Consider the following 27023-nt stretch of genomic DNA (forward strand, 5'->3'; position numbering starts at 1 on the left):
TGAAGAGGTTGTAGTAGCCCATGTGAGAAATAAAGGGAAAAAAGCAGAGAGAAAGGAGTAGGTGTTATAAATTTTGCATCTTTGATCATAGTGCATGTTATGAATGCTTAAAAGGACTAGGCAAAAGATTATGAGAAGTTTTTCTGAAGCAAAATTCCTTATGGGGTGATCAGTGGTATTATCTACTGTTAGAGAACAGGACATTATATGTTTCATGTGTATTCTTATAAGTAGATTTTCTGAGTACATAAGGTCAAGCCATTTGTTTATTGGAAGGGAAAAGGGGAATGGTCATTAAATCAACAAGCTCTTATTATAGGACCTACCTAGGTTCTGAGGATAAGAGATGAAAATGAAGCAGTGCCTGCCCTCAAGGACCTTAGATGCTACTTGGGTAGAACAACATGATTGCATATATATATAAGTAACCATAAAGTAAATTTAAATTAATATCTGGATTGACTAAAGAACACAAATAACTGGGGTATCAGGAAAAAGCTTGTTACTTTGAAGTTTAAGCTAGATGCCTGCTTTATGATCAAATGAATGATATATGTTATTAAGACAATTTTTAAAAGATAGCCACCTTCTATAATTTGAAAGTGTCATTTAACATTTTAATAGATTCCTTTAAAATGGTAACCAGGCTGCTTTTTTTATTCCACACTCTGTTTTGTTGTTGATGATGGAACTGAGAAAGATATGAATAGTTTGTAGATGTATTTTCATTCATGCTTGTTGGCAGAGTAAATATATCTATTTTTATGGTAACTTTAGTCAGATAATCTGTTAGTGAAAGTAGTTTATTTCATTCAATGAATTTTTAAAATAGAATTTGTACCATATGTGAGTTTTTTTCTTCTACTTTTCATCACAAAGATGATAAAACTGATGGAGGTAACAAAGAATGTCTCAGAAGTAATTTCTTCCCTTCCCTGCTCTTGCTTCAACTACGCAGTGTAAATAACAGCACACTTAAATTGTCAGTTTCTGTAATAATGTCATCCATAATATCTTCCTTCTTCAAAGGAGTGAGGAAAATATTTTGATGTTTGAGTACATGAGATCCCATGGTTAAAAGTGTACTATTAGATAATGCATCAGTCATTCAATTCACACTTCTTTTTTGAGGATCCTCAGTTAGGGCTTCACTTTCTGAATCATTGAACGTATTTAAAATGGACTTTCAAAATGAAAGTCTGTTTTGAGCAAATCTAGGAATTTGGGAATGGAAGTGATTATTATATTAGTTGTCTCCCTGCTTCTTCCTCCAACCCCCCCCAAAAGATAAAATGCAGTGGAATTTGTATACTTATGTAGTGCCTATTCTGTATTGTTCATTGTTCTTAGGAATTTCATTTCAAAGAAACAAGATGTAGAAAAAATTTCTTTTCTGTTTCCTGTTGGCTTCTTTCCCAAGCCCTGGTAGAAATGCATTTTTTTTTTTTTAAGAAAAACTATTTACACAGGCAATGAAGTAGTAGCTATATTCATTATTTCTTGAACATTGATTATCCTTTACAAATAAGAGACTTTTAAGAATTTGGTAATAGTGAAACAGTAAAAGATCCCATTCATTATGAATTAAAAGGGCTGTAGAATTTATGGTAAAGGGATCATCCTTTTTATTTATATGTTTTACGTAATTTTTTAGGAATAGGGTTTTTTGTTTTGTTTTGTTTTTTACTATTAGGTGTTTTATGTACTGGATTAAAAAAAAAATACTAGACGAATATGTGAACATCAGTGACCACAATGATTAAGAAGGTAATTGTATTTATGGAGATGGTCACTTCTGAAATATTGAGGGGTAACTTCCCCAAATCAATCTATTTCCTTAGCCAGATTAAAAAATTGAGAATATTTATTTTTCTGAAATTCTAAATTCTTTCTAAAATTTACTAAAATTTTGATTTCTTCCATTGTTAACCATTCTGTCTTTCATGGCCACTGTTCCCCTTTATTTTATTACTGCAACTTTTTCTTTTCTACATACTCTGTCCGGTGTCCAACCTCAGGTTCCATTGGGATGACCTTAACTCACATTTGGTTTCTCTTTGTAGCGCCACTCCACAGAAAACTTTTGGCATCCTCTTGCTTAGGAGAATGTGTCCTTTGGTTCCTTTTGCAGTGGAAATGATTTGTGAACCATTTTTATCCTGGCATTCTGTTGACTTGTTTTTAGTCAGCCTGTGTATCATCCAGACTGGATGGAGTAGAAGGACTTTGCTTGGGAAAATGTTTTGTGCTTGGATATTTCATCTGACCTAAGTACTTGTAAGGAGAAATTGTTGCTTCTCTGATGCTTTGAAGAAAATATCAGAGGCATGTGGATGGAGAAGGATAAAAAAGGAAGCGGGTTTTTGGCAAAAATGCAAAAATCTTCTTTCGTAATGGACTAGGTCAAGTATTAGCTTTGTACAATAAGTGCTAAGGATACCATGTTCATAGGGTGAAATCTGTAGCCAGAGCAACAGTATTGGAAAGAGAATTTTTAATTTTAAAAATAGACCCGTTAACATCATAGCCACTTCTAATGGTTGTTGAAATTAATAAAGCTTCAAACACTTCCCAGCTTAGCTTTATTTTTAAATTAAAAGTGCAAGACGTGAAAGTGGTAATTTGTGTTAGTCCAGTACCCAGAACTAAATGAGAAAAAATAAGAAGTTGCAGACAGTCCCCTTATTGAGGGAAAAATGTTACGTAAGTTAACTCATCTGAGTTATTTTGGGGAAAAGTTTGAAGTAGTTTACCTTATGTTTATAGTTTTGATTATCTATAGAGGAGTTAAAGTAGTGTAGCCATAGTTAGACTTTTTAAGATATGCTTATTCCTGGTGTTAGGAAGACATGCCTCACCTTAATGCCTCTATTTTTCTTTTTAAATCAAAATTCATTTCTTAGGATCATAAATTCATAGAACTCATAGCTAACACAGCTAGGGTGTATAGTGGTTATAGTGCTGAGCCTATAGTCAGGAAGACTGGAGTTCAAATTCTACCTCAAACACTGACCTTGGACCTGATTTTTGCCTCAGCTTCCTCAACTTCAAAATGGCAGTAATAATAGCACCCGCTCTTTTTTACATCTGCCATCAACTGGTGGACCCAGTGCTGTGGTGTAGATATTCATGAAGATGTTGACGGGGAAGACTATCACCTTTGAGGTGAAACTATCCTATGCCATTGAAAATGTCGAGACAAGATACAAGATAAGGAAGGTGTCCCCCCGATCATGAAAGATTGATTTTTGGTGGGGGAGAGGGGGAAGTAAATGGAAGATGGACTTACTTTGTCTGACTACACCACTCAGAAGGAATCTACCCTTCAGTTTGTTTTGAGACTTCGTGGTGGTGCCAAGAAGAGAAAGAAGTCTTACACCACTCCCAAAAAGAACAAATGTAAGAGAAAGAAGGTTAAGTTTACAGTTCTAAAGTCCTCTACAGTTGATGAGAATGGCACAGTTAGCCACTTTAGAAGAGAGTACCCTTCTCAGGTGAATGTCGTGCTGGAGTCTTTATAGCTAGCTATTTTGACAGGCATTGCATGGCAAGTGTTGTCTAAGCTACTGCTTCAACAGGCCAGAAGACAAGTAAACATATGTGTATTAATCAGAAGAAGTCATCTATTAAAAAAAATAATGCTAATAATAGCACCCACCTTCCAGAACTGTTGTAATGATCAAATGAGATAATGTTTGGAAAAATACTTAGCACAGTGTCTGACATATATTAGGATCTTCATAAGTGGTTATTTTTTCTGTGTTCTTTCATGAGCTGAGACATTAGAAGATGTTTAATCAAAGCTTCTCATTAGCAGCTTAGAAAATCAAATACACAAAGTATCATACTCAGGTTTTGAATCCAGGTCTTTCCTCTATTTTTGATGTGGTTTTGCTGTCAAGTCAGTCTAAAAACTCTTCAGGCAGGAATGACAGGACGTATTCCACCACAGAATGATTGGAGAAGTAGAGATGACCCCTTATGTTGTTTAGACTTGAGCTGTTCATTTTGTAATTTGGAAAACAGAATGTACTAAAAATCCCCTTTTTCATCAGGTATTCATGTCCACAAACAGCTTCATATCATCATGAAATTGATTGTTATATTTTGTAGGCTGCTCTCTGGAGAAATACCATAATTTGTCAACAGTCTGGGCAAATCCTAATGGTGTGCCATATTTCTGCGTGAACCTGAAAGTCAGCTAACATTTCTGAAACCTAGGCCTAATGTGGTAATTAATTGACTATGTACGTAGGCACATTGCTTAACTTCATGTTCCCCTAATTTAATCTTCATAAAATGTGAGTCCTTTAAATCAATAGCAATAAACATTTATTAAACATCTGCTCCCTGGGTAGCATGGTGCAGGAAGGGAGGGAGAATGCAAGGAACTTCATGATCCATGCCTTTAAAGAACTTGCAATTTACTACAGGAGAAAATTCATGAACCAAAATAATTATATTACAAAGCATAACTTAAGTACATGAGATGGAGAATTCTGTGTAGCCAGAGAAAAAACATTCATTGTCAACCATTGACAGTGGGTGGCAGTGGGAGTCAGTGTCTGGGATAAGAGAAGGTTTCATTGAGCAGTAGGCTATTGAAGGACAGGCATTATTTCAGTAGGTGGAAAAAGGAGTGGGCATTCCATATCTGAGAAATAATTTTAGCAAATCTATGGAGACAGAAAGGATAAAATTCATACAGGATGATCTAAGAAGTCCTGTTTTGCTGGAATGCAGAGTTTATGGAGGGTACTGAGATAAGATATGAAAGATAGGATGTATACACACACACACACACACACACACACACACAGACACACACTCATGTGGATGGTAGCCTCTAAGATACCTTCTGATGCTGAAATTCTATTATATTAACATGAATTAGATGGATGCACTTCAAATATTATAGACATGTGTATTTGTGTGTGTGTATCACAGAATCCCAGCATTGGAAGGTGTATTAGAGGCCACCTCAATCAACCATGTCTAAGTAATAACTGAATATTAGTAATATCTATAATAACCTATATTATCTGAAATAAATTCATCTCATCTTCACTTGAAAATTTCTAGTGAAGAAATAGCCCACTACCCCCAAAAGCAGCATAGTCCATTTTTGGACAATTGTAATTATATGGTCCTAATATTTTAGGATTATTGTAAGTGTTGAGAAAATAAGGTTGTTCCTGCAACAACTTAAACATTAAAGGTGAAAATTAAAATACTTTTATGTTTTAATTATTAATTCAAAATCAGTATTTACTTAGTGATCTTATGTGGCTGCCAATCAAATATCATAAGGCTTTATGATACAGTGGGAAGAACATTGACCCATAGTCGTAGGGCAATAAATTCAGATTTCTTCTATGCCACGTCATTTGTGTGACCTTACTTCCTCCTCCCATTTGCCCTTCCTTTTATCTTCCCTCCATATCCCACTTATCCCTTTCTCCCCTACCTTCCAGTAGTGTAAGATAAATTATTGTACCACATTGAGTGTGCATGTTATCTTGAAGCCAAATGTGATGAAAGTAAGCTTCACTTTCCCCTCTTACCTCCCCACTTTCCCCCTCCATTGAAAAAACTTTTTCTCTTATTTATGAGAGATAATTTGCCCCATTGTATGTCTCCCATCTCCCAATATATTACTCTCTCATCCTTTAATTTTATTTCTTTAGATATCATCCCTTCCTATTCAACTTACCCTGTGCCCTCTGTCTATATATATAAGTGTATAATTACTCCAACTACCCAAATACTGAGAAAGGTTTCAAGAGTTACAAATATTATCTTTCCATGTAGGAATGTAAACAGTTCAACTGTAGTAAGTCCTTTATGACTTTTCTTTGCTGTTCACCTTTTCATGCTTCTCATGATTCTTGTGTTTGAAAGTCAAATTTTCTATTCAGCTGTGGTCTTTTAGTCAAGAATGTTTGAAAGTCCTCTATTTCACTGGATGATGATTTTTTCCCCCTGAAGTATTATACTCAGTTTTGCTGTTTTAATCCTAGTTCCTTTGACTTCTAGAGTATCATATTCCAAACCCTTCAATCACTTAATGTACAAGCGGCTAGATCTTGTATTATCCTGATTGTACTTCCACAATACTTGAATTGTTTCTTTCTGGCTTCTTGTAATATTTTGTCCTTGACCTGGGAACTCTGGAATTTGGCTGCAATATTCCTAGGAGTTTTCCTTTTTGGATTGCTTCTAGAATATCAGGGCAGTTTTCTTTGATAATTTCATGAAAGATGAAAACTATTCTCTTTTTTTGATCATGACTTTCAGGTAGTCCCATGATTTTTAAATTGTCTCTCCTGGATCTATTTTCCAGGTTAGTTGTTTTTCCAGTGAGATATTTCACATTGTCTTCTATGTTTTCATTCTTTTGTAATTTCTTGGTTTCTTATAAGTCATTAGCCTCCATCTGTTCCATTCTAATTTTTAAAGAACTATTTTCTTCAGTGAGCTTTTGAACCACCTTTTCCATTTGGCTAATTCTGCTTTTTAAAGCATTCTTTTCCTCATTGGCTTTTTGGACCTCTTTTGCCATTTGGGTTAGTCTATTTTTAAAGGTGTTATTTTCTTCAGCATTTTTTTGGATCTCCTGTAGCAAGCTGTTGACTCCCTTTTCATGATTTTCTTGCATTGCTCTCCTTTGTCTTCCCAATTTTTCCTCCACCTCTCTTACTTGATTTTCAGAATCCTTTTTAGCTCTTCCATGGCCTGAGACCATTGCATGTTTATTTTGCAGGTTTTGGATGCAGAAACCTTGACTTTTATGTCTTCCTCTGATGGAATGCATTGTTTTTCCTCATCTGAAAGGATGGAAGAAAATATGTTCTCACCAAGAAAGTAATCTTCTATAGTCTTATTTTTTTTCCCTTCTGTGGGCATTTTCCCAGCCAGTTACTTGACTTTTGAGTCTTTTGTCAAGAGGACTCTAGGGACCTGTAAGTTCTCAGCTCCTCCAAGGTGGCACAATCAAGAGAAAAGAGTTTACTCCTCTCCTGGGCCTACACTCTAGTCTGGGAGCAACCATAAGCACTCTTTTGCTCAGCATCTACGAGTAGAATTCCCTCTACAGAGCCTCCACCAGCTTCACCAGCCAGTGCTTCTCCTCACCCCAGGACTGCCACTCAGGACTGAGACCCAGATTGGGTGCTCAATTCTCCCAGGATCTTTAGGCTGAGGGCTACAAAAATGGATGCTGCCGCCACCTGGGACTGGGGTTAGATTGCATTCCCTTCTCACTCAGGAGAAAGTGCTTTCTCACTCATCTTTGAAGCTGTCTTTGGTGTCTCTGGGTTGAGTAATCTGGGAACCACAGCTGCTCCCTGTGATTTGTCCCCATGTGGCCTACTCTGGCCCTGCCCCTGCCACACTGTGCTGCCAAGGCTGGGCCAGGCTCCATGGGCTGTGCTCTGCTCTGAGACCAGTGTGATAGACCTTTCCTGTTGGCCTTTCTGGCTGCCTTGGGCTGAAAATCTCTTTCACTTTGTCACTTTGTAGCTTCTCTTGAATCCTATTTATAGTATGTAAATAAATGCTCCATGAACGTTACTAACACACGTGAATAGATAACTAATAAACCAGACTTACATGGATCATATTACTTATAGATCTAGGAAAATCATGAAATGACATTCATAACATTTTTTCATTGCATTTTTTAAATTCGAAAATTAAAGTATATTCATAAAGGCAAGAATCATATTTTGCAATGATTCCCCAGGACTCATGATATGAGTTATAATAAAATCTAGCAGCAGTTCTGAGGCCTGTAGTGTTCTGTTTCATAGCAATATTGGGACAAGAGTAGATGAGACTATGTCATTTACAGGTCATTCTCTTCACCCTTTTTCTCAATTTGTGACCTATTCAGATCTTACATGTGTTTAATCCCTATGCAGTGCAGGAAATTGTGGACTGGATGGGAAGAGAAGCTGAGGGGTGCTTTCTCCAAAGATAGTTGACTTAATAAAACACTGCATGTTTTAACACATTGAGAATAGACTTATAGCTTGGTTTCAGATTATGATTATTAGAGACTGGAATAATAGCAAGTTTTTATGTTGTGTCCAATATAGCAGTAAGGGAGGTCACTATACCTCTTTCTGGACATCTCCAAGCCAGACTCCCTTGCATTTACTCTCTTCTCCTTTTCCCTCATCTTTCATCACTTGCTCCCTGATACATATTGTCTTCCCCTTTTGAATAGAAAATCCTTGAGGTGAAATTAGAGAACATGTAGGTGTGGAAGACCCTTAGGTGCTTCTTTCTGCTCTCGAGAAGCTGATGAGTCAATAAAGGGAACATCTATAACCTGTAGTGTTGTAACTGTAAGCATGCATGGAGGTGGAAGACTGGCTGGATTCCGTCTTAGTTGGACTTTACTACTCCTCTTTGAGGAGGTAGAAGGTAAGTGGTCCTGAAACTGTGATTTAAGACAGGGAAGTGCGGGGGATAGGAAGGAGATAGTTGAGTAATTTTTAGTCATTTGGAACAATCTGGGTAAAAAGTAAAAAAAATCTAGAAGCAAACATCAAGGATGAAGCGTGGAGACTCACAGGAGATGACAGAGCCAAGATAAGTGGGTTTTAAGTCCTGCTGCTGTCATATACTAACCAAGTGACCTTGGGCAAGTCATTTAAGTTCTTTGGGCCTCAATTTCCTCCTTTGTGAAACAGAAATAATACAGTATTTATACCACGGAGTTGCTCTGATAAAAGTGGTATAGACATGTCAGTTATTATTTTTAAAAATAACTTGGAATGGTGGGTATAGAATATAAAGTAATGATAAATTGATAAAAAATTCATTCTGCAGGCTTTAGTGTTAATATTATCCATAAATATTATTTAAAATGTTGTAATGTGATTTATAAGCCATTCCATAAATTACACAATGAAAGGTATCTTTCCTTTTTAGTGGGAGATTGAAATTTCCTCAGCTACTCTTCCGATGATAGCAAGAAAATTACAAATATTAAGTGGCTAATAAAAATATTCTGATAAACTATGATTCCTTTCCAAAAATGGTATGGTTCTGAGTTAATGTCTTCTGCTCCATCACATCTGATTAAGTACCTAAACTTAAGGCTTTTATTTCTGAAGAAAAGCAATGCTGACAACCTTTAATGACATGAAAAATAGTTGGGTGAGGTTTTTTTGAGGACATATTCCAGTTTTGTTTGATGTTACATATGAAAATAAGGCAGTCAAGTTTTGGAGGTATCTGAGAATGATTTGCATTCATAAAGCACCTTTTATTTGAAAAGATTCTACATTATTTCGCAAATATATATTAATGCTACTGTTTCCACTTTGGCTCTATAACGCCTTCCTGTCTTACTGTAAATCACTTTGCTTTAAAGTTAATTTCCCTTCATTGGTGATTTCCAGGCTTTGTTTTATGAAGCTATAAATTTCTTTCTAATTATAATTTTTCTTTCGCCTGTATTAATTATTCATTGCTAACATCTAGAGGGTGAGGTCTATAAGTATCACATGTACCCTTTGTTTAAAATGAGAAAACTTGATGAACTAGGGTCGATTGAATATATTTGTTCTGGAGGAGAATGTGACTTGAAGAGTACCAGTTTCTGGGGTAGTTTGCATAGATGTAAAAAAGCTAATGGAGTTTAAAAAGTGATCCCTAGAGGTTGTTTCCCTGTTTCACTGTGACCCCACAGTTTCTGCCAGTGGTACGATGATGAACATTTTTATCTAGTAAAGTTGAAAGGTAATATTCCGCCTTGATGGTACGGTTTGTTTGGCTGCAAAAAGAACTATACTATTTCATCTCTAATTGTCATCGAAACAGTGCAAATAGATTAATCCTTGTTTGGATTTATAAGTAAGAGTTAAGTCACTTCCAGTGTAATGTAGCACCAGATCCAAGTAAACAGGCTATGATTTCAGTGCTAGACACTGCCTTAAGGCAGAAGAAATTACACTGTCATACAGAGGATATGTAGCTGCTGCTATTTTTGTGTTTGAGTTCTTTGTTGTCACATAGTTGAAGTCAATCCAGATGAGGAAGAAGTGTTAACCAACAAAAGGAGAAAATTACCTGCACATGGCCAGGGGGGCATGGGGCATGGGGGAAGGGAAAGGATAGTGCAATACTGTCTGAATATGCTGGGGTCTGTTCCAGTAAGCACTTTCTTCAACTTGTCTTCTTGTCCTGATTGGAAATAAGTTTTTCGCAAGAACAAACTGCCACCCAAAGCCACCTTTCCCCTGCTTTTGCAGAAGTGGGGCATTTTAGGTATGGAATGCTACATATAACGTCATATGTTTTTTAAATGTGTTGGTTAGTTTGGCTAAACTGAGATTTTTCCCCCTCTTTTTTATTCTTTGTTATAAAACATGACTCCCTGGGAGAGAGGTGAAGTCATACAGTGAGAAATCTAGGTGATATAAAACAAAAGTTAGCTTAAAATCTAACTTCAAAAAAGAAAATGAGTCAATGAAATCTTGAGAGTAAAAGGATAAAGTTGGACATCAAGTATTAATAATGGAATTTTTGATAGCTGCTTTTAGTTGCTTTACAAGGAAAAACCCAAAGCTCAATTATACATGGTGGATTATTATAGGGTTAAAGATCATTTTGTACATATAATCCATGCCATCTCTAATATTTAAAAGTCTAGCTTTTGCATCTTAGGTATTTTGGCTTCCTCTACTCTGTTCTGATTCCAAGTCATCTTCTACATAACCACTAGATTACTGATCTTGAAACATTATTTTGACCATGGCACACCCCTATTCAAGAAACTTCAGTGTCTCCATTGGCTAAGAATGAAGTCAAAATTCCTTTCCATGGTATTTAGGACTTTCCAGTAGGTGACCAAATTTGCCTTTCTAACCCTCCCCAATTCATCTACTGTACCAACTATTATGGGTAAATTGTCCTATTTACTATCCTCTGAACATGCTTTGCATTTTTTCTCTTTCTGTGTTTTCGCTCCCACTGCTCCCTTGACCTGGAATGCCTTGCCTCATCCTAATTAGTCTAGACTCTGTGATTCTCCTGAAAAAAAGCTCAAATCCCATCTTCCTCCATAAAAAAAATTTTTGACCCACACCTCCTGAAGTAATCTCTGCCTCCTTTGAACTCCTATAAAACTACTGTCAATTTGCTAACTGATTAAACACTACTTTGTGACAATCCTGCAGTTATCTTGAATTTTTTTGTTGTTGTTCATTCATTTAGTCATGTCTTACTCTTTATGGACTAATGGACCATAGCCTACCAGGCCCTTCAGTCCTCCACTATTTCCTGAAGTCTGTCCAAGCTCATGTTCATTGCTTTCATGACATTATCTGTCCATTTCATCCTCTACTGTCCTTTTCTCCTTTTGTCTTCAGTCTTTGCCTGCATCAGACTCTTTTCCGATGAGTCCTGTCTTCTCATTATGTGGCCATTATTAAAGTTGAAGTATTAAACTTCAGCTTCAGTGTTTGACCTTCCAGTGAATAGCCTGAATTAATTTCTTTATGTATTGACTGATTTGATCTCCTTGCTGTCCAATAGACTCTCACAAGTCTCCTCCAGTACCCCAACTTGAAAGCATCAGTTCTACGGAGCTCAGCTTTCCTTATAGTCCAACTCTCACTGACCTACATTGCTATTGGAAAAGACTTAGCTTTGTATTTGGATCTTTCTGGGCAAAGTGATGTCTCTGATTGAGTATGTACCTAGATTTTCCATAGCTTTCCTTCCAAGGAGCAAGCATTTTTAATTTCATACCTGTAGTTGTCATCTACAGTGATCTTTGAGCCCCAAAATATAAAATCTGACATTGGTTCCATTTCTTTTCCCTCTACTTGCCAAGAAGTGATAGGGACCCATTGCCATGATCTTAGGTTGTTTGTGTTGTTGTTGTTTTTATATTAAGCTTCAAGGCAGCTTTTATACTCTCTTCTTTTTACCCTTATCAAGAGGCTTCATAATTTTTCTTCATCTTCTGCCCTCTGAGTGATAGTCTGCATATCTGAGTTTGTTGATCTCTCTCCCAGCAATCTTAATTCCAGCTTTTGCTCCATCCAGCCTTTCATTTCGCATGCTGGACTCTGCATAGTTAAATAAATAAGGTTTCATTATACAGCCTTGTAGTATTCCTTTTCCAATCTCAAACCACTCAGTTCTGCATATTCAGTTGCTTCCGCATACAGGTTCTTCAGGAGACAAGTAAGATGATCTGGTACTACCATCACTTTGAGACTTGCCATATTTTGTTATGATCCACACACTCAAAGGATTTAGTATAATCAATAAAGCAGAAATAGATGTTTTTACCAGAACTCCCTTGCTTTCTCAGTAATCCAGAGAATATTGTTAATTTGGTTTGTAGTTCCTCTGCCTCTTTGAAAACCAGCCTGCGCTTCTGGTAATTCTTGGTTCACATATTGCTGTAACCTAGCTTGTGGAATCTTAAGCATTAACTTTCTGGCGTGCGAAATGAGTGCAATTGTTTAGTAATTTGAACATTCTTTGGTGTTGTTCTTCCTTAGGTTTGGAATGTTAACTGATCTTTTCCAATCCAGTGGTCACTGTTGAATTTTCCAAATTTGCTAACATATTAAGTGCATCATCATTAGCAACAACATCTTTTAGGATTTTGAATTACTCAGGTGGAATTCTGTCACCTCCACTAGCTTTATTTTAGCATTACTTCCCAAAGGCCCATTTGACATCATTGTGCTTCACCCTTCCTGTTCCACCCATTCAGCAAGCCCCTCCCACCACAGGTGACTTAGACTTCTATGTGATTTAAGCAGGTCACATGGGCCTATTAATGAATGGGAAAGATCTTCCCATTTAAATTACTATTACAGTTGACTCCAAGATCTTTTGTATTCATTACATAGGTTGGTGAGGCAACTAGTATCAACAGAATTGTAACAGGGAATAACAAAAAATAAGCGCTAAAACAATGTCTTAGGCAACTGGTGTCAACAGAACTTTACAGCAATATAATAGGGATCACACAAAACAAGCACTTAAACACCCCATCCTTCCCCCCTCGATTGAAAGGCTCCTCAAATCTTAGGGTAGGTGGAAAAGATCTCTTTTTCTGTAACTGTTTCCTGCTGAAATTGGACATAGAGCTGTCCCTGCCCCAAGAGATCAGTTCTTTAGCTGGCATCTGGAACTTGGTTTATGCCAGGTCTAGGCGTGACACATCACAGTCGTGGACAAGGGGTGACATCTAGCTTAAGCAATCAGGCATCTGCAGGTACTAAGCCTGAAAGAAGCAAATCTAACCAAGAAATTTAACAGATGAAAAGTCAGAGAGAAACAAGGAGGTAATAATTAGAAACAGGGTATATAGGGTCATCCATGTTTCTGGAGTCCATGAATCCACTATCATAATAACCTCATTCATGGTAGAATATACGAGTTAAGGGTATATTTTGCTAATCACTTTCTCCTGAATAAGCAGCAGTTAACGGTATTTTCTTTCCATGTGCTATAATTTCTACAGCCTTTGGAACATCATCTGGCTTACCCATATTTTAGCTTCCAATTTTATTCTATCAGTAGAACCCAACCCTTTGGTTCCTCTGCTAGTTATTTTGAAAGGAGGGTCGGTTTTCCCAACAAGTATTGGTTTACAAGGAATAATAATCACTTGACTAGTCTGTCATTTTTACAGAACTGTATGGGTTCTTCACCTAAATTTTGGAATGTTACAATAATTTCTTCTTGATAATTAGAATCTGTCACTCCAGCTGATACATGTATTCCTTGAGGTGCTAATCTTGATTTAGCAAAATACAAAATGATTTTTAGAGATTTTCACATGTATTTCATATGTATTCTAGTAGAGATTTTTCTTATTTCTTTTCTATCTGACCCAAAGTCCTCTAAACAATGTAAATCATATTCTCTCAAACCAGAGGTCCCTGCATATGGAGCTGGGACATCTGGCCTTACCATCCAATACTCAATATTTGAGATCTTATGTGTTTGTTGTTCTCTAATTTGCAGATTTGGGGTCTTCTGGCTTGAGGTATACTTCCTCCCAACAGGCCTATTATTCAAATTACACAAAGCAGTGTAATGTCAATAAGAATTATTAGAACTTAACTTTCTTAACTGTTCTTTCAATAATCCATTCATTTTTTCATTTAACCCAGATGCTTGTGTATAATAAGGAATATGATATATCCATTCTATTCTGTTTAATATACAGTATCTCTTCATTTCATTACATTTGAAATGTGACCCATTGTCACCTTGATTCTGCATTAGGGTTCCATAATATAGACTAATGATATCTAGAGTTTTACAGGTGTTTTTCTAGGTCACATTCTTATAGGGACAAGCCACTAGTATACCTGAATAGGTGCCAACAAAAATACATATAAATTTGCATCCTTTATCTTGGGTAGGGGTCCAGTATAATCTCTTTGCCAAATTTGGGCTGGTGCTTTTCCCCTTGTTATCTTTCTGGTTACTTCCTGAGCAACAGTTTTTTCCTTTTCTAATTGAAATATATAACTTTCTTCTGCTACTTGTTTTAACAATGAGAGATACAAGTACCTCAGTCTTGTGCCCACTGGTGTATGGCTTGGACCCCTAAATGCCCAGTCATTTAATGAGCCAATTTTACTAGTAGTGAATCATTACTTCATATCAGAGTAGGGACAATATGTTGAGTAGCAATCTTTGTTAGTTGATCATCATGTGCACTGTTCTGGTGTGGTGAAGGTCACATGAGCATCTACATGGAAAACAAGCAAATTAGTAACCAAAGACATGTTCCATATATCTTCCCATAATTCTTTGCCCCAGACTTATTCGCCATAAATTAGCCACTTCTTTTTTTCCACATGGGCATCCATGTAGCTAACCCATTAGGTACTGCACACAAATCAGCGAATAAATGATACTGTCCTCCTTGTTCTATTTTGACAGCTTGATGTACTGCCATAAGTTCAGCATATTGACTGCTTCCACTTATCCCATTACTTTCCAAAGACTGCCTTGTACATGGGTTATAGGCTCCTGATTTCCAATATCTTTTGTGGCCCAAATATTTTGCTGTCCCAATAGTAAACCATGTGTGTCTCTTTTGTTCTTCAGTTAATCCATTATATTCCTCATTCCGTTGTACTGAAGACTGTAACAAGTGTTGCTTTGGTTCAGGGAGTGTATCATTTCCCTCAGTATCTAATAGATTCATATGAAGTAGAAACTCCACTTTTGCGTATTTTAGACCTATTTTGTATATACCATTTCTATATAATTATGCTAGCCTCTTGCACATGTCCAATTCTGTAAGAAGCTGGAGTGTTCATTACCCAGATCATAATTAAGATTCCAGGTCTTAATATTAACTCATGGCCCAAAGGCAGTTGTTCAATCCCTATCAAAGCCCAATATGTAGCTAACAGCTGCTTTATCTAAAGGAGTTTATTGAACTCCAGATGAAGGAAGTTTCCTAGACCAGAATCCTAAGGGTCCATTTCAGCTTTGTTGTTTTTGCTGTAAACTCCAATTTGTGTATTCATCCTGTACAGTCACTTATAATTCCACCAGACTACTTTGCATAGGCCATAAATCTAGAGCCAATTGTATAGCAACCTTTGCTTCTTCAAAAGCTTTACTCTGCTCATATCCACAATCAAATTCATATTTTTTCCTAGTAATTTCGTATAAGAGTTTCAAAATTTGTCCCTAGATGCAGTATGTGATGTCGCCAATATCCAAATAATCTTATAAACTTTTGAGCCTCTTTCTTATTGGTTAGGATAGGGAAATCCTGAATCTTTGTAGGCTTGTGGGAGAATCTCTTGCAGCCCCTTATTCCATTGTATACTTGAAATCTTATGGTTTGAGCTGGCCCTTGAATCTTTGCAGGGTTAATTTCCCACCATTTGCTTTTCATATGCTCAATTAAAAATGTCAGACTTTTCTCCACTTCTTTTACATTTTTCCATGTGTCATAATATCATTTATGTAGTGGGTAGGTAGCTCTAATTCATCCAAATGTTTAGCCACAATCCTATGACAAATAGTGGGGCTATGCAGATATCCTTGTGACAAGTGTGTAAAAGTATATTGTCAACGCTGCTAAGTAAAACCAAATTGGTCCCATTGTTTAGAATCTATTGTGATAGTAAAGAGAGTATTGGCTAAATTAATAACTGTGCACTAAGTCCCATCATATTTCTGGATCCTTTCTATTAAGAGAATGGTACCTGGAATAGAAGCATACAAGGGAGGAGTCACTTTATTCAATTGTCTATAATCCACAGTCATCTTCCATGTCTCATCTGATTTTCATGCTGGCCAGACAGGATTATTCGATCAAGTGGTTGTAGGGACTTACCCGCTTACCTCAGCGTATTCCTTTATAGTATTGGTAATTTCATCTTGCCCACCTGGCACATGATACTGCTTTAAAGTAATTACTTCAGAAGGTTCAGGTAAAGTAATTGGGTAAATTTTTATTTTTCTCACTAAAACTGTATTAATTCCTATCTTCCTTACTACACATTGGTATCTCCCCTCAGGCATATTTAAAGTCATACTATTTCAGCCCCACGCAGTCCTGTGATGGTGATAGGAGTCCCATGTTTAAATTTATCAGGGTTTCTACCCCCACTCCACTAAAATAAATTTAGTATTTATACTAAATTAACAGTATTTAATCTGTTTTTCCAATATATGGTCAAATTGATATGGGGTCTTTAATCCCTTCTGTATATTTCTTTAATCTGAGCTGAGACTTGGCCAGTTTTCTATTCTCCCTAAAGGTGAGAAACTCAGGTAAAAGGGTTCAGGAAATCTGTAGGGACAGTTCTTAATTCTCTATTCTATCTAGTATTAAGCCCCTTTTCTTGGTACATTCTGTGTAGTTCATTAGTTGGAATACCACTGTGCTTCCAGTATCAACCCCTGCTTACAACAATTCTTTTCTTGTCATTCCATTCTGACTTTGAATCTGTAGGCTATTTACTCTTCTTTCTTGAGGAAATTTATCTTTCCCCAGTGCCCTGGGTCACTTAACTGTGAAATGGTATCCAGCATCTCTAAAAGAGGGTTCTCTATTTTCCCAATTATTAGAGTCAAAACTAGGAGTTTGTGAGCAGGAGGAACTATCTTCACTATTATATTCCTATGGGAAACTGAATGTGTGTTTTTGATCATTATTATAGTCTTCATTACCTTCTCCTTTAACTTTCTTATACAGTCCCTAAGTGAATACCAGGGTCTATCTCCACTAGGCCACATAGAGTTAGTAGGATAACACTTACTGCATCTTTCTGTAGCCAAGGCTAAGAGATGAGTCGTATGGTTGCCTCCTTCCATATTGTTATCTCTAAAAGCTTGTTGTGCAAAAGGATTCTGACTAATATCTATAAGTTTCAAGCAATCCTTACCCATCTATTGATACATCTCTGACTTCTTCATCACTGACTCTCACCTTCTAAGATATTAACGATTCTCCCATCCTTTTGGTGAACTGACTGAAAATATCTGTGACTCCGTGCTGAGTAAAATCCTCAGTTATCTCCTAAACACTGTGTTATCCCCCTGATTCTCCTGTTTCCACCTTAATATTGTGTGTGCTTCTGCCTGAGAAGCTTCTCCCTCTAACAGTGTTTCATTTTCCAACTCTGACTTTGTTACATTTTCCTCCCATGCACTCTCCTGGCAGTCATCACCGTGGCAGGTAGGCTGGATCTTACACTTCTTTTGCCACCTTTTCTCTTCTTCTGAGCTAAATGAACAGCTTTTTCTTCTACCACTCGAGATCCTCCAGCTTGCTCTTTTAAAGGAGAGCCCAAAGGTTGAGAATTCCCATGCACACTACCTAACTCTTTTTCCATCTGATTTTTTTTTCTTTCAGCAGCTTGTCTCTGCTTTCACGTGTAATACTGTTAATATAAGCCAATCTCTCCTACACACTCGTGCCAGTTCCATCCCTGGTTTTATTGGTATTCCTTGCAAATACCTTTTTGAATCTCTAGGTTCCCTGTCTTGTAACACTGGTTAATTTTCACAGGGTCTAGCATATTTAACCCATTCCTGTGCTAAGGAGGAATAAAATAAATCCTCCTATTCTGGGATATCTCTTTCTTCCTCTAAAGCCTTTCTGCCTCCAAACAGAGGTTTTATACCCTGTGATCCTGTCCATGATGCCAGATGTATTGCTAAGGCAGTATTCACAGCACTGAGTATGACTATGAATATGCTGGTGCAATTCTGATTCACAAAGTATAACAGACTCTTCATATAGAAGGCAGAATAAAAACATTTATTGAGACACCAGAAAGCCAAATCTGTCTTAGTAACCCAGAAGTCAAGATACGTTATCACTACAGGAGACAAAACCATTCCCAAGCCTTCCCCTCTCTTTCCCCACCCCTCCTGCTGGGGCCTTCCCATAAGCATTCACAAGATTAGCTGTGCCTGTCTGTGCCCTCTCTCCTCTGCCTCTAGCTGCTCTCACCAATTTCCTCTTAGGTTCTACCCTTCCCATTCAGCAAGCTCCTCCCACCACATGTGACTTAGGCTTCCATGTGATTTAAGCAGGTCACATGGGCCTATTAATTAATGGGAAAGATCTTCCCATTTAAATTACCATTACGAGATGCATATGTACTTACACATACATACACACACACACATATATGTACACAAATGCATACATATATGTGTATACACATGCACACACATATATACACATATATAGGTGCTGCTTTGAATTTAGAAATGAAATAGCCAAACTTTCTGTATTACCCTATCTCAAATGTTTTCCTTTTTTTGAACTGTTTGTTTAGTCTTATATACCTTATTCAAAATTGATTTTTCCCTGTTTATTATATAGAGCAGTTTGCCATCCAAGATAATAAATTGATGTTTGTCACCTCAAGTTGTCTGCACTTTTAATAAAATGGGTGTATGGTCATTGTCAACAGATGTAATTTATATGTATGGTATTTGAGCTAGGTTGGTATTACAAGAGATGAAAACTATGAGAGAAATATTTCATACCCTGAAGGTGCCTCCATTCTAACTTTACAGTTTTTCAAGTTATTTACTGAGTAGAGGTGGCACATTAATTCAAAATATGTGTCTTTATGTTAGGGATAGGGACTGGAACTTTGATTTCACTGATACTGGGAACTCCTTGAAGAAGAAACTCACTCTATCAGTGCAGGTCAGTACCTTCTCTGTACTTAGGGTCTTAGAGAATTGCCTAGAACACTGAAGAGTTAAGTGACTTTTGGAAAACCCAGGTCATCTAACCAAACATAGAACTTTAACTCAGGTCTTCTGGCTCTTTGACCAGTTTTTATCTCTTATACTATAAATATAGTAAAAACTATTTTGAAATGCTCACGTTGGGGCACAGTCCTAACACGTTGACTTGTACTATGTTCTATCACTTTTTCAATATTTTATGAAAGTTTTGTTTCAGGGAGCTTGATTTAACTTAATGCATAACCAAATCTTGGGAATAGAGATTTAGGTTACAGTTGGGTTCTGCTATATTTTTTCTGAGTTTTTGTTCATTGAATTATATAAATTTAGTCTGTTTGAAAATCAACTTGTTGAAGCCTTGGCCATAGAGGTCCATTAAAATAAACAAAAATAAAAGAACTCAAAAAGACAATACCAAATAGTATAAACAGTTTTAACTCTATTAACTGAGCTCTTAGCACAATGCCTGGAATCTACTAGGCACTTATTAAATGCTAGTGGACCAAGACACTGTTTCAAATAAATTATTCAATTAAAAAAATAGAAATTTGGTATTGTCAGATATTTTGTGATGTCTAGCCAGTTCAAAAAGTCTTCCTTCAAACCTGATTATTAAACTGGACTACTAGAGCTTAATTCTTTGTTACAATAATGAGCTAGCTAAAGCATTTTAATGTAGTAAATTTTAAAAGTTTTTATAGGTAAAGTAATGCCGTTCATATCATGTGCTATGTGTAGTTATTAGAATTATTATTTTCCCTATAATTTCATTGAAATTGTTGATATAACTTTATCAGCGATTACATTCAATGTTATTTAAGAGCAAAATAATTTGGAACTGTAAAGTGAATTTGTTTTTTTATATAAAAAATGAAATTAAGAATAATCACTACATATGATGGTATACCAATGTATGAATGAAAAATTAAATACATTTAACTTGGTATTTATCTAGAGTCAAGCTTAATGTCTATTTTAAGCAATAGTATTTAAAGTTATTTGAAAATGTTTAGTTAGGAAACATTTTTAGTAGGAATTTAGTAGGAATATTTTCTAAGTTATTCTCCTGACTGCTTGAAGTTACTTATAAATTTTTCAAGTTGTTAGGGAGCTGGAACATCATTTAAATGTTAAAAATTGTTTAAATTTTTACGGAAAGCTATTATTTTTTTAATTAATTTATTTAACTTTTAACATTCATTTTCACAAAATTTTGGGTTCCAAATTTTCTCCCCATTTGTCCCCTCCCCCCACCCCAAAACACAAAGCATTCTAATTGCCCCTATCACCAATCTGCCCTCTCTTCTATCATCCCTCCCTTCCCTTGTCCCCATCTTCTCTTTTGTCCTGTAGGGCCAGATAACTTTCTATACCCCTTTACCTGTATTTCTTATTTCCTAGTAGCAAGAACAGTACTTGACTGTTGTTCCTAAAACTTTGAGTTCCAGCTTCTCTTCATCCCTCCCTCCCCACCCCATTCCCTTTGGAAGGCAAGCAATTCAATATAGACCATATCTGTGTAGTTTTGCAAATGACTTCCATAATAGTCATGTTGTGTAAGACTAACTATATTTCCCTCCATCCTATCCTGCCCCCCCATTGCTTCTGTTCTCTCTTTTGATCCTGTCCCTCCCCAAGAGTGTTGACTTCAAATTGCTCCCTCCTCCCATTTCCCTCCCTTCCATCCTCCCCCCCCACCCTGCTTATCCCCTTTTCCCCCACTTTCCTGTATTGTAAGATAGGTTTTCATACCAAAATGAGTGTGTATTTTATTCCTTCCTTTAGTTGAATGTGATGAGAGTAAACTTCATGTTTTTCTCTCACCTCCCTTCTTTTTCCCTCCACTAAAAAGTCTTGCTTGCCTCTTTTATGAGAGATAATTTGCCCCATTCCATTTCTCCCTTTCTCCTCCCAATATATTTCTCTCTCACCGTTTAATTTCATTTTTTTAAGATATGATCCCATCCTATTAAGTTCACTCTGTGCTCTGTATGTGTGTGCGTGTGTGTATGTGTATGTGTATGTGTGTGTAATCCCACCCACTACCCAGATACTGAAAAGTTTCAAGAGTCACAAATATTGTCTTTCCATGTAGGAATGTAAACAGTTCAACTTTAGTAAGTCCCTTATGACTTCTCTTTGCTGTTTGCCTTTTCATGCTTCTCTTCATTCTTGTGTTTGAAAGTCAAATTTTCTTTTCAGCTCTGGTCTTTTCATCAAGAATGTTTGAAAGTCCCCAATTTCACTGAAAGACCATTTTTTCCCTGAAGTATTATACTCAGTTTTGCTGGGTAGGTGATTCTTGGTTTTAGTCCTAGTTCCTTTGACTTCTGGAATATCATATTCCACGCCCTTTGATTCCTTAATGTAGAAGCTGATAGATCCTGTCTTATCCTGATTGTATTTCCACAGTACTTGAATTGTTTCTTTCTAGCTACTTGCAATATTTTCTCCTTGACCAGGGAACTCTGGAATTTGGCCACAATGTTCCTAAGAGTTTCTCTTTTTGGATCTCTTTCCGGTGGTGATCTATGGATTCTTTGAATACTTATTTTGCCCTCTGGTTCTAGAATCTCAGGGCAGTTTTCCTTGATAATTTCATGAAAGATGATGTCTAGGCTCTTTTTTGGATCATGGCTTTCAGGTAGTCTCATAATATTTAAATTGTCTCTCCTGGATCTATTTTCCAGGTCAGTTGTTTTTCCAATGAGATATTTCACATTATCTTCCATTTTTTCATTCTTTTGGTTTTGTTTTGTGATTTCTTGGTTTCTCATAAAGTCATTAGCCTCCATCTGTTGCATTCTAATTTTGAAAGAACTATTTTCTTCAGTGAGCTTTTGAACCTCCTTTTCCATTTGGCTAATTCTGCTTTTGAAAGCATTCTACTCCTCATTGGCTTTTTGAACCTCTTTTGCCAATTGAGTTAGCCTATTTTTCAAGGTGTTATTTTCTTCAGCATTTTTTGGGGTCTCCTTTAGCAAGGTGTTGACCTGCTTTTCATGCTTTTCTTTCATCTCTCTCATTTCTCTTCCCAGTTTTTCCTCCACCTCTCTTATTGATTTTCAAAATCCTTTTTGAGCTCTTCCATGGCCTGAGCCCATGGTATATTTATTTTGGATATGTGGGATACAGAAGCCTTGACTTCTGTGTCTTTCCCTGATGGTAAGCATTGTTCTTCCTCATCTGAAAGGAAGGGAGGAATTATTTGTTCACCAAGAAAGTAATCTTCTATAGTCTTATTTTTTTTCCCTTTTCTGGGCATTTTCCCAGCCAGTGACTTGACTTCTGAGTTTTATTTCCACACCCACTTTGCCGCCTCCAGATCCGCCCAGCCAGCGCTTGGGTCTGAGATTCAAATGCTGCTTCCCAGCCTCAGGGCTTTGGGTGGGGGTGGGGCTGCTATTCAGCTTGAGATTAAGTTCAGGTGCTCAGGTGGGGGGAGAGCCACCACACAGGGCTCAGTTCCCTCAGGGGGTTTATGCAGAGACCTTCAACAAGAATCCGGGCTCCTGCCTGCTTGGGGAGCCCCTATCTGCTGCTGCCCCTGCTGCTGCCTCCTGAGGGGGCCTGAATTATGGGGACACCCCACTCCCCTCTCGACCAGCCAAAGAGACCCTCTCACTGACCCTTGTCACCTGTGGATGGAGAGACCTGCATGGCCGCTGGAGATTCTGTCCCTGAAGCCCACTCGGATCGGCTCCTCTTGGTGCCCCACAGCCACAGCAGGGCTGGGCTCCGTTCTGGGTCTGGTGCGTGACGGACCTTTCGTGTCAGGTTTTCAGGTCTCTCTGGAACAGAAATCTCATCCGCTCCATTGTTCTGTGGCTTCTGCTGCTCCAGAATTTGTTGGGAGTTCTTCTTTACGGATATTTTATGGTCTGTGGGTTTGGAGCTCGCATATGTCTGTCTTTCTACTCCGCCATCTTGGCTCCTCCCCCCCCCCCCCCCGAAAGCTATTAATACTTGATATGGGGGAGGGGAGGAATGGCAGAGTTCTTCCTTAAGTGTGTTATAGAAAACCAGTCATTTTTGTTACTGTGAGAGAGCATTGACATTGAGAGCTTAAATTTTTTTTTTAATTGTTTACTTGCCAGTTAAAAGTCACATTATATTGGCTAATTCATGTGACTCTTCTGAATTACAATTTCTTTATTTACAAAATAAATTTAAATCCCTAAGGTTCCTTCTAGTTCTAACACTCCATGATTAGAAAAAAATCATGGGTGTTTTTCCATATTTGGAGTAGAGATTCTATATTACTTTCTTATCTTTTCCTTTTTCTGCTACCTAGAAGTAAGGAGAAGCTTATTGACTTGAAACCTACATGGAATAATATGGTGGTTGTTATACTTCATACTCAAAGAGGACCAAAATGACATCATGATATCAGGGTCAAGGTGCAGTGTGTCTGACTATGACTCGTCAGGTTCTTCCACAGGTTGGGCACAAAGTAGCCCCTATGAATATTTAGAATGGAGAAGTCTCTAAATATGTGCATCTCATGTTTCTTTTGAGCCACTGATTTGAAATCTTCATGGAATAATACTTCTCTAGCAGACTCCTCAGGAGGACCATCCAAAGAACAACTCCTTGAATTCTCTCCTTCTCACTGTTTTTGGTTGAATCTAACTGGCTACCTTGCAGTTGTTCACACGCTAGTGTTCTTTTTTCTTTCACCTTTCCATGTCTTTCTACAGCCTTCCCCAATGCTAGGACAATATTACTTCTTCACCTCTTCCTCTTCAAATGCTAAGTTTCCCTTACAAATTAATTCAAGTGGAAACCTATTGAAGACTTTTAACCTGTTAGTTATAGCACTGAAGAAGAGAGAAATGTTATGCTCACTGGATGAGGTAGAAATATAATAGGAAATGCTTTCATTTTTCAGGTCAGGGTAGACATTAGAATGTTTGAAAGATGATGGAAAGGAACCATTATGAAGAAGGATGAGAAGGGAAAAAAATGAATAAGAGAAAGTAGTATAGAATAAGATCCTTAAGGATGTGAACGGAAAGTTGTAGGATCAAACATAGGAAGAGGGATTAGTCTTAGCATGAAAGAATCAAAGAATTTTGAAAGCATTTATTAAGCACTTACTGTGTGCCAAGTACTGAGGATAGATCTAAGAAGGAAGGATGGGAAGGAAGAAACCAGCATTTATTAAGGTGCCTACTATGAGTCAGGCACTATTTATGCTAAGTGCTTTCCAAACATTCATTTGATCCTCACAACAATTCTGAAAGGTTCATACTACCATTATCCTCACTTTACACTTAAGGAAACCATGGCTGAGTGAGCCCAACTGAATTGCCCAGGGTTACACAGTTAGTGTTGAGGCCAGATTTGAATTTCAGTCTTCCTGACTCCAGACCAGGCACTCAATCCACAGTGTCATCTAGCTGCCCCCATATTAAGACTGTATGTACTCTTAAAGAGTTCACTCTCTAATTGGGGGGAAGGAAATACATAGTTGAGATTTCAACTGGAGTGCAAATGGAAAGATCTAGAAGTCAGAGTGGTACAGGAGTAGAGCAGATGGTTAAGACCCAGAGGTCTAGGTTATATAGGTAGATAAGATGATAGTGCTTGGGACTTTGTAAACTTCGATGTACGATGTATAAATGCTCTTTGGTATTTGTTTGCCAACATATCCCCCTTTTTAGTCTTTGTTCTCCTGGACTACTTTGTAATATTTGATACTGTTTACTATTTTTCTCTTCTGGAGAAAACTTAACTTCAGAAGCATCATACTCCACGAATTCAATTTTTGCCTCCCTAACTTTTCCTTCTCTATATTTTTGTTTGTTTACTTCCAGGCTCCTTAAGTTAGATATACTCCAGGGTTCTCTCATCTTTTCTCTGTATGTTCCTTGTTATGGTAAATTCATCCATTCCCAGATCTGACTTCATTCTTGAACAAGAATGACCCATTAGACCCATTGGAATTTCAAAAATCACAATGGCTAAAACCCACCATCCAGTTATGAGCCTGGCCATTTGAAGTTTCATGCAAATAATCATAGAATCTCAGATTTGGAAGGAATCTCAGAAGATTTCCTACGGATGGACCAATTAATTTGATAGATCTCCTTTCTATGCAATTTATACCAAACAGGATTGTGTGTGTGTGTGTATATGTATGTGTGTGTTTTAGCAACTCTCTATTAGTAGGGCAAAACATTTCTCTTTTATTTTATTGGAGACTTTGGAGGTTTTGTAGTACTCTGGCATTCAATGCAATTTCATGGTGTCATGTGTAAATAGACATTTAATAGGGAAAAACAATCAAGATAATGTTAATAATTATAAATATGTTATGTTTGTTGCAAATATTGTTGAATTCCTGATATGTGGGGAAAAATAATATTGTACTGAAAAAATTACAGTTTAATGGGAAGATAGACCATGTACTCATCTGTACATACGATATGTGAATGAAATTGATCAAGGTTAAAGGAAGATTGAAGTATCATTTTTAACCTCCCTGGACTTAAATTTCAATTATAAAACAAGAGTGTTAGATTAGATGGACCCCAAGGTACCTTTTAATTCTAGATTAATGATCCTATAATCTAGAAAAAATGTGTTAAGAAAACTTTAGATGAAAAGACCACTTCTAATTTTGCTTTCTCGTCTCTATATGCATTGAAAATATCTTCAATGAAAATCTGAGAAAATAAAAGGGCTTATTGTATTTTGTGTATTTTAATTGTCTTTAAATATATACTATCCTCCTACTCAGCTCTTATTCTTTCAGGATAGGGACCAAATGCTATCTACACTTATCTCCATATTACCAAGTACTGTGCTTTACATTTAATAGTCACTTAATAGACATTTGTTGAAGCAAAGTCAAATTAAATTTGTAACACAAGGCATCACATCTTTATAGTCACACAGCTGACTGGGAGAGAGAGAAAATAGAAGTTCCCACTATATTTAACTGAAGAAAGCAGCTTAGTAAAGGTAAATGTAGTCAGGCTTTGCTCAGAAAAATTTTCTTATGACTAGCCAAATTTTTCAGCACTTGCTGGACATGGCTACAAAGATATTTTCAAAAATCTCTGTATTGATACGAGCGAGATGTTAAACTGACCGATATCTACTGTAAGTGTTTGGTACCGTCATGGAAGATGCCATGTATAAAATTCAGAGGAAGAACTGCTACAAATTTGAGTTATGACTGATAACAGAGGTTAGTGAGAAAGATGTTAATTCATACCATGGACTTTATTTTCTTTGAAAAAATCAAGATTAGCTCATTATATACCAATTCTAAATATAATGTTTTATAGTAACTATTAAAATATAACTGTTTTTATAAAGATGTGTGTTTTTTGGCAATCTCTTGTGAAAGCTGTGTCCTAGGGAATAAAGAACTAATTTTTATTATTCCTTTTTCTTTGTTTCATGGGTTGCCATAGCAAAAATAAAGAAAAAAAATTCTGGTTCCTTCCCAATGTCAGGAGAAAGTAAAGAAAGCCTCTCCCTCTGTACTTCCTCCCTCCCCCAGCATGTTGGGTGTCATGGCACCAAACTCAAGTACATATTTATGTCAGTTAATAGATAAGAGACATAAATTGCAGCATTGGAGGGATGCTTTAATTGATGAAATCAACAGTTCCATTTGAGGGGTTTTGGCCAGAAATTGATGATAAGGATAGAGTGATGTTTAAGATGTTTTGACAGGAAACATAGGTACACATCATGTTACATCATTAAGTAGCAAGTGAAGCAATAATTTAGAGAAAATATACAATCTTGCCTTGTAAACTGAGGCA

The 27023-nt window shown here is 36.9% G+C and overlaps 1 protein-coding gene and 1 pseudogene across 14 annotated transcripts in view; both read left to right on the forward strand.

Moving 5' to 3' along the window:
• Positions 1-27023, forward strand: part of ARL15 (ARF like GTPase 15) — a 508217-nt gene that overhangs the window by 313731 nt on the left and 167463 nt on the right. The window lies entirely within an intron of this gene.
• Positions 1756-25936, forward strand: LOC140498770 (ubiquitin-ribosomal protein eS31 fusion protein-like; annotated as a pseudogene).

Source organism: Notamacropus eugenii, chromosome 4, assembly GCF_028372415.1.
Source record: "Notamacropus eugenii isolate mMacEug1 chromosome 4, mMacEug1.pri_v2, whole genome shotgun sequence".
Taxonomy (NCBI): domain Eukaryota; kingdom Metazoa; phylum Chordata; class Mammalia; order Diprotodontia; family Macropodidae; genus Notamacropus; species Notamacropus eugenii.